The following is an 8,388-nucleotide window of genomic DNA, read 5'->3' as shown; positions in this document are numbered from 1 at the left end:
TTGACAGCAAAACAAGATCTGTTTCCTTTGTGTTTGTGGTGCTTTGGTTGGGTTCTTCTTAACTTTCACATATCAATCAAAGAACCAGTCTCAAATGTGACGTTCCAGAAATTCAGTGCCATAAATTAAACATCTGCTGGTGGAGAGGGCCTCACACTGAGGTTGAAATTGGCCCTATAGGTCTGGGAAGGATCCTCTAGCTTGTTTCTCCTTTGCCAAAACACTGAAAAAGAGTCTTTTGGGGGATTTACAGACAAAATTTTGAAAGCTTGTTTGCCATTTGGTTTTAGATTGGCAAAATTATTTTGAAAAGAAAACACAGGCTCACCTGTCAGTGAAGTGCTATTAAAAATGCTACACTCCAGACTTCTGAGGTGACTCTGGCATCGTGGTGCACAGAGGTGTCCTGGGCAGATAGTCACACCTCATACTGATCTGAGTCTGTGACCAGCCGTCAGTGCAAGGTGAGTAAACTTGAGCCTCATGCACATGGTGACATTACTGCAGATCAACAGGCCCCTCTGCATGGGCTAAGCAGTGGCACTTGCCCTATGCATATCTGCAGGAATTGCAAGGTAATGACATTTGTCCTAGACATTTTCCTCCTGGACCACATAAAGATGCCTTACTTTGTCTGCCATGCTCTAAAGCACCTGCATGGACAGTTACCATGACACAGCTGATAGACAAGTCCTGCATATATTTTAAGTGGACTGGCTGTTCATAAGGGACTCATCTAATTAATTTTTCCAAGCAACTGTATTCGCTGAAAAGTGAAAATAATAACTTGGCTAATCTGTTGCTGCTGCCATAGTTATTATCACTGTTTTTATTACCATTGATGCTATTATTTTTTATTTACAAAAGTACTGCTAAGCAAGAAGTTTTCCTTGTTCCAGTCATTAATCCCAGAGAGGATACTGTCTAAGTAGATAATGCAGAAGAGAAGAGATGAGTTAAATGCGCAGGCAGATTCAATGGTGTGGTGGCAGCCAGCATTATATCAACTGTACAGTGTGATGGCTGTCAGGTTTCGGGAGTGAAAGCAGGGAGCTACCTGCAAGGGGTTGAGCTGAAGGGGACAAGAGGTGGTAGAAAGAGGGAAGTTTCTGAGATTTGCATTGGTAAGCTTTTACTCACACAGTCTCTCTTTCCAAGATGATGAATGCCAATTTTAATGTGAGAAATTGTAGAGGTCTCTTGTTCAATCCAAACAAAACTCATTGAATTGAAGTCAAATGATAGTGTCAGCGCAGATAAACCTAAAGTACTTGTGTGAAAAAAGAGCATCACTAAAAATAAAACCAGATCATTTCTTATCCTTGTATGTCACCCGTTCCTGAGCTTCAGGCACTTCTGAGGCACTGTGTCAGAGAAATTACTGTGAGCATCTGAAAACACCATCTGCTTGCATTTACTAGCTGGTTCTTTTGTCTGGGTTCATTATCACTAATCCTTTATAAAGAAGTGGTATTCCAAAAATACTTCTGTGTAGCAAACCTCACCATTTCCTCATGACTTGGCTTCACAGCACTTGGCTGTGCATATTTCCTCCCTGCCCCTGCTGGGACAAGCTTGGCGACAGTCACTCGAGGCCTGGACCCTCAGTTAGAAGACATTATTTTTTTCAGAGAGACAGGAATGTTATTCTTTGGCAGGGGGCGTCTTCAGTACCAGAAGAGGGCAATCCAATCTTACGTGTCAAGGTCCAATGGATCAGGTAAAACCCTAGCCAAATGCATGTCAGCACCAGCTCGAGACATTTTAACATGCCTTTATACTCAGTGGGCTATGACTTCATTAGGGCTACCCAACAGCAATCACAGCTACAGCTTCATGGTGGGTCACAGTGTTGTTATGCAGATATACCCCCCAGTAACTGGAAATTAGCTCAGTTTCACTAGCAGAGTAGCTGTCTGCAAAACCCACCTGGAAAGCAGCCAGTTATCCCTCTGCTCTGCTATGTCTTCCATTACTCTGGGCTTGACTTCTGTAAACCCAAATATGAACATAGGATATCTTTAGCTCGGAGGCTTGCCTAGTGACAGCTAGCACAATCACTCAGCATCATCAGCAGAACATGGGATGGATCCCACCACAGACATCAAGAGAAGATTGTCAATTTTTTCATTTGGCCCACTAGAAACTCCCCCGAAGTTCATGGGATTTTTTCCATAGAAGTTGCTTGCTGTTTGATGGAGCCCAAGTGGAGAGGAGGTGGTTGTACAATTAACTTATCCTGTACATGGCAAAGGGCGGAGATGAGGAAGAGTTGTGCTACTTTAATTCTTTTTACTTACCAGGTCCTGTGATCAAGGCTAGGTTTTTTCCCAGCACTTCAAGAACCTAAAACAATGCCCAGAAACACAAAGCTAAAGGATACGAAGGAAAGAGAAATCAACTTTACATTTCTGTAATTCCCCCTGGGTAGAGCACTTATTTATTTAGGAGAAGAGTTGCCTTTGCTTAGTTTCCCATATGACAATTCTTTGCTCAGTCTTATCTTGGAGTGACTCACAGGATGGGTCAAAAGGTGAAGAGAAACTTTATGGTAACCTCTCCATAACCTTCTTGTAAAGTCTGTTTTCTTTGGACTCTGTTTGTATTTGTAATCAGTGGGCAATTTCCCCTCATTTCTCCATCTTCTACCCTTCTTTTTTTTAATTGAAAACTTGGTAAAGTTAAGGTTCCTTTTGTACCAAAAGCCCTCCCCCTTTCCTGCCTTGCATGTTCTGTGCATTCATACAATTCCCCTCAGGCCATATCCTCAGCTACTGAAAAACTGCAGAACTCCATTGCCATCCGTGCTCCGGGGGGCTGTTGCCCTGCCACAGGGAAGAGCAGGGCCCTGACGTGGCTGGTGATCGTCTGGATGGAGTCCTTGGGGGCTCCTACCCTACTTGTGGGAGGGGTGTTTCCTAGCTGCCTCCAAACAGAAAATCACTCCTGCTTGGGATAATGTATTCTGATACCCTGAAATACTTCTCAGCCTGGATTTGGGCTGGAGAGGCTTGTAGTTAACAGCAGAGCCTCTCAAGCAATGGTCTTGGGACAGATGCCAAGAGCACCCCAGCAATGCCTTTGCCTCCATTTCATCCTCAATTGCAAGTAAGGTCTTCCTGCAGCCCTCCAGTCACCAGATACAGGTCTTAGAGCAAAGTGCTCACCTATCCCACTCTGCACATCCTTTCACTACATGGGATTGACCACCAGCCCTTCCATGTTAACAGTCATGACTTGGAATCATTGATGCTGACAGAAGACTTAACTAGCTGGTAAGTGGGTCACCCCCAGCTCCCAGGCTCCTGAGTCCTGAGGCAAGCCAGTACTACCCAGAACAGCCTTCAGTGTGCATCTGATTCTCAGTGTGGGTTTAAAGAGCATTAAAGCTAATGGAACTGAGCATGTGGTTATCATTAAACTTATGCTTCAGTGCTTCACTGATGGTTTTAAACAGGCGTATAAATACTTCGTTGAACAGAGACTTGTGAACGCCAACCTAGCAGGACATTTTTATTTATTGTTCAAATACTATGAGTTGATCTTAGTCAAACAGAAATGTACCTATCTGTTGCAATGAACACGTACCAAATGGAGAGACAGAAGAGCAAAGAAAGTGTATTTCCTAGGTTTTTTCATTTATCAGTGACTAAGCATGTGCAGATGCCTGGGAGATGAGTCTGGAAAATGTAGGCAAAACAAACACACAGAGCAAAATGGGAACAGTCCTTGCTTTCACAGTTACATAGAGCAGTATCACCTCAGTGTTAGCAGCAGCAAACTTTTCCACTCCCCATCTGCTAGCATTCATTTTAATTCCTGCAGTAGTATACTATGGAAAATATGGGGTCAGGGAGTCCTTGCTTTTTTCTTAACTCATTTTTTTCTCTTTTTACCCATAGAGGAAATGTTTCTGTTTCTACTATTTCCCTTTTCAGTGGTTTGTTTTTCATCACTAAATGAAAAAAAAGAAAAAAAAAAAAGCAGATTTTTTTCTACAGACCTAACGTCTGAATCATAGTCAGGAAGAGAGCAATGTACCTTGTTCCAAATGGCATCAGTGTTGCCTCTTTCCAGACAGGTTTCTTCTCACAGCCAGTTTGAAGAAAAGTAGGATGTCAGTTAAAAATAAACAATGTTTATGCTCTTCGTATATAACTGCTCACTTCAAGCTACAGACAAACCTCCTACTAAGCTGCCCCTCTCTGAAGCTGCTATAACATTTCAAAGTAATTTATGGCAACTGAACTGTTTCTTGTAATTTGGTCTGGCCTTCATCATTTTAGGCCTTGATTCAAGGAATATGGTTAATCAGGACTGCAAAAAACTTTGTGTCAACCACATGCTTTTAGAGTTTTTCGGGAGTAAAACCTAAGTTGATTTCTAGTCAGGAAATATTTATGAACAGAAACTGATTTGGAGGACTCTTTGTCAAATGTTGACTTCTTAAGAAGACTCTTCTTTTGTAATAACCTTTTCAGGAAGGTCATCAACTACTGCACATTTCTCAGGTACTGGATGTCAACAAACGCTTTTCTCAGAAGTATGAAAAAGTACTGTCTGTTCAAAGTCTGCTGAACAAATGAAGTTTAACACCAGGAGAAATCATAAAATGGAAAACAGCAGTTTCTTCCCTGTGATCATTAGCTTTGCCTTCATTGATGTTACTAATGTGAGATGACCATCTAAACTGTTACAGAGGTCTGGCATCTGAGTGCCAAACCCTTTGCTGCTCCTTGGAAGGATGATGTGAACAAGTGTTTAGAGGGGTCTTGCAAAAAAATATGTAAAAAGATTCAAGCACATAAATTAGGGAAGCTCTTGGAAACAACAAATCGAATTAATAAATCCTGATAGTTTGGGCCATATGGTCTAAAGAGGCTGCCTTGTCTATGCAGTGCACTGTAGTAAAAGTCTAATAGCAAGAATAATGCTGTAGATGAGGAATCTTCACCAAGCCTCCTGATATTCTGACAGGTAGCAAGTCCCACAGAAGTTACTTTCTTTTGTTTTTAAAGTAAATAAACTTTTCTCCTGGATAAAGGCAGAGAGGCAGGTAAATAGCTAGGTAAGATAGATGTAAAGCTTGATGTTCTTTTAAATTGAGAAGGGTTCAAGAATTGGGTATATTGTAAAAACCTAAAGAAAGCAGATTAAAATAAAACCAGCTAGTGCCTTTACTCCTAACTGCTCTGGCTATTTTGAGCTGCATATGCCTACACTGCAGTCCATAAGGAAAAAGGTAGGTGTAAGTGGTCAGCAGGTACAAAAGCACTCATCTCCAAATGTCTTTTTCTGAGATTTGCCCCCTCCTGACACACTGTGGTTCCATGATGTGCTGCACGTTAGGAAAACAGAGGCAGAAATAAGCGGCAATAAAACATTTTTCAATTGGCAAGTGATTACATCTCTGGCAGAACAGAGCAAAAACAATGTATATTTGAACAAGCTGGCTGGTGTGCTGGAGAGACAATGTCCTTTGCTGAGATGGGATGAAGACCCATGCTGCCATCCTGCTGGCGTGTCAGCAGCCACAGGAGCACAGTCCTGCCCTTTCTGTCCCTGCACCAGCCCTTATGAGACTGATAAACCTGAAATAACGAGCATCCACCATTTGGTTTACAGCATAGTAGTGGAGAAGAGTGCCATGTCAATGAATTCAGGGTTTCATAGAATCATAGATTCTATTGGAAGGGATGTTAAAGATCACCTAGTTCCAACCCCCCTGCCAGGGGCAGGGACCCCTTCCCCCAGCCCAGGTTGCTCCCAGCCCCGTCCAGCCTGGCCTGGAACCCTTCCAGGGAGGGGGCAGCCACAGCTGCTCTGGGCACCCTGGGCCAGCGTCTCACCACCCGCACAGGGAAGAATTTCTTCCTCATACTTATTCTAAATCTGCCCTCTTTCAGTTTAAAACCATTACCCCTCATCCTATCGCTACACTCCCTGGTGAAGAGTCCCTCCCCATCTTTCCTGCAGGCCCCCTTTAAGCACTGGAAGGCCGTGCTAAGGTCTTCCCGGAGCCTTCTCTTCTCCAGATTGAACAACCCCAACTCTCAGCCTGTCATCACAGGGGAGGTGCTCCAGCCCCCTGATGAGATTCGTGGCCCTCCTTTGGACCTGCTCAAGCAGGTCCATGCCTTTCTTACACTAGGGGCCCTTCTTACATTTGACCCACCAAGCCTTGCCAGGTGGCCAGTGTCACTGGCTCTGTCACCCAGGAGCTACAAAGCTCACTGTGCATCCTTGGCAGTCCAGGTCTCTCTTATAGAGAGCAGAGCCAGAGCAGGATGCCGGCATCTATCACCAGCTGAAGCTCCAGCTAGTGGCATTTACAGTTAAGAATAACAGTTAAGAATAACAGAAATTAAACTTTATCTGTTACACATGTCTTGCACCTAAAATACAAGGACAGCACCATATATGCAATCATAGAAAAATGATCATCTGAATGCCTACACATTTCCCAAACTGCTGCCTAAATTCCAGAATGCTGTATAAACATACTTCGTACAGCACTCGTGGGTGACAGGCAAATTTTTCTCATAACAACGGGCCTGTTGCTTCCTGACTAACAAATGTATGCCAGAGGGAAGCAGGGAAAAAAATAGATGTTAGAAAAACCTAAGTGCAAACTGAGGGGAAAAGCATGAAGAATAAATAAAAGAGGCCAAATTAAAAACTTCAGTCACTCCACTGACAGTACTATAATTGCAACAGAAGTGAAATTTAACCCAGCAAATAGCACTGACAGACAGTGTTTGGCTAGTACGGGAATTTATCTGACAGCTGCAGAACGGTTCCTTGAACAGGTAATCATCACCGTACATTTCCGTGAGCCAGGCTTTGGTCCCCCAGATTTGCTCCTGCTCGCACACATCCCAATGCTGAGCTTTCACTTTGAATTGTAGGTTGGGTTGAAAGCCCCAACTGATGCTGGATTTAGTCCAAGAGCTCCAAGAACACCGGTGCTGAAAGGGTTGTAACCTCAGCAAGCTACTAGACAAGGGCTGTTTCTGTTTTTCTGAAGCAAATGGGCTTTTCATGATTTTGATAATGGTTTCCGTAAGACTACAGGAACAATATTTCTTGTAAAACTTACCCAAAACAACCTTAAATCTCTTTGCTTTGGCTGCCTTAAACAAAACTGTTTTCAGCTCCTTTAAATAATTTTTTCCTTATTTTTTGCAAAAATAGATGAGGTTTTTGATCCTCTCTAGAAATGTAGTTTTCTATAGAGCAGAGAGAATGTTCACAGTTCTGCAATCACTTGTTACCTGGTGTGCCTTACTATCAAGTCCACTCCCATAAAAGTCCGCAAAACTGTTCATAATCATAAATATTTACAGCACCAACTTCACAGTTTTTCTGGGAGGGTTCCTAAATGTATCTGTGTGGATCACAGCTGGTCTAAGGTAACATGGACCCTGTAGACACAGGTGTGATTGGTTTTCAAATCTGGCATAACTGTTCAATGAGCAACAGAAGTTTCCTGTGTCAGAAGTGCTCCAAAGTGAATAAAAGAATCAAAAAACTATGTAGGTTTTTTTTTCATTTTGGTTGGTCGACAAAACAAAGCATGCAGCACTACCTTGTATCCATGGAAGTTCTCACACACGTGGATTAGGAACACACTTTCCCAAAACTTCGTATTCTACACAGGCATGTTTTCCTTTTTGTAGTTATTCACCCTGCTATTTGTGCATGCACGGGAAAAATGTAGGATCCCCAAACCCACAGTGCTATGTTCCCAGGGACCCCAAGAAACCACTGTGGACTGCAGGGTGAACGCCCATACCCTCTTCCAAAGACCTCCAGAGGATGCATTTATGCTCAGTCTTCTTGTTCTTGCCTTTCCCACTGCCCCTGGGACAGGGTGACCCTTTGACCTGTGTGTGTCAACAAGGGGCAGAAGGCACCCTTGACTCAAGTTAAAGCCACGTCCGTGAGGAGCCACTTGGTCTGCGGGTTCAGCCCTTCCCTTCCTCGCAGTGCCCAGCCCCATGGGTCTGGTCCCATGGAGGCAGCCCTGCACAAAAGATGGGTCAGGGCTTCAGCCCGCCTTGGGCCGTGAGCTGGAGCTCTGCAAGCCCTGCACAGGCATCCCTGCTTCGTGGGGAGCCGGGCACCAGATGCACTTGGTACGGCACCACAGCGTGTGCAGGGTGCTGCCACTGACCCCGGCACTCCCCCAGGTCTGGCACCGTGATGTCCCTTCTGCTGTGCTGCCAGAGGAGCCCACTGTCCCTTTCAAGAGGATGAGGACAGAGAACATAAGTCACGGTGCACTTTCCATGCATTAAGGTGCACTTTCTTGTCCAACCATTTACAAAACCAGCAGAACATAAGAACTTGCAGTATATGAAACACAAATAACTAAGAGACCTAACG

Source organism: Tyto alba, unplaced genomic scaffold (assembly GCF_018691265.1).
Source record: "Tyto alba isolate M040663 unplaced genomic scaffold, T.alba_DEE_v4.0 Super-Scaffold_22, whole genome shotgun sequence".
NCBI lineage: Eukaryota > Metazoa > Chordata > Aves > Strigiformes > Tytonidae > Tyto > Tyto alba.
Note: the sequence above shows the minus strand (reverse complement) of the source record.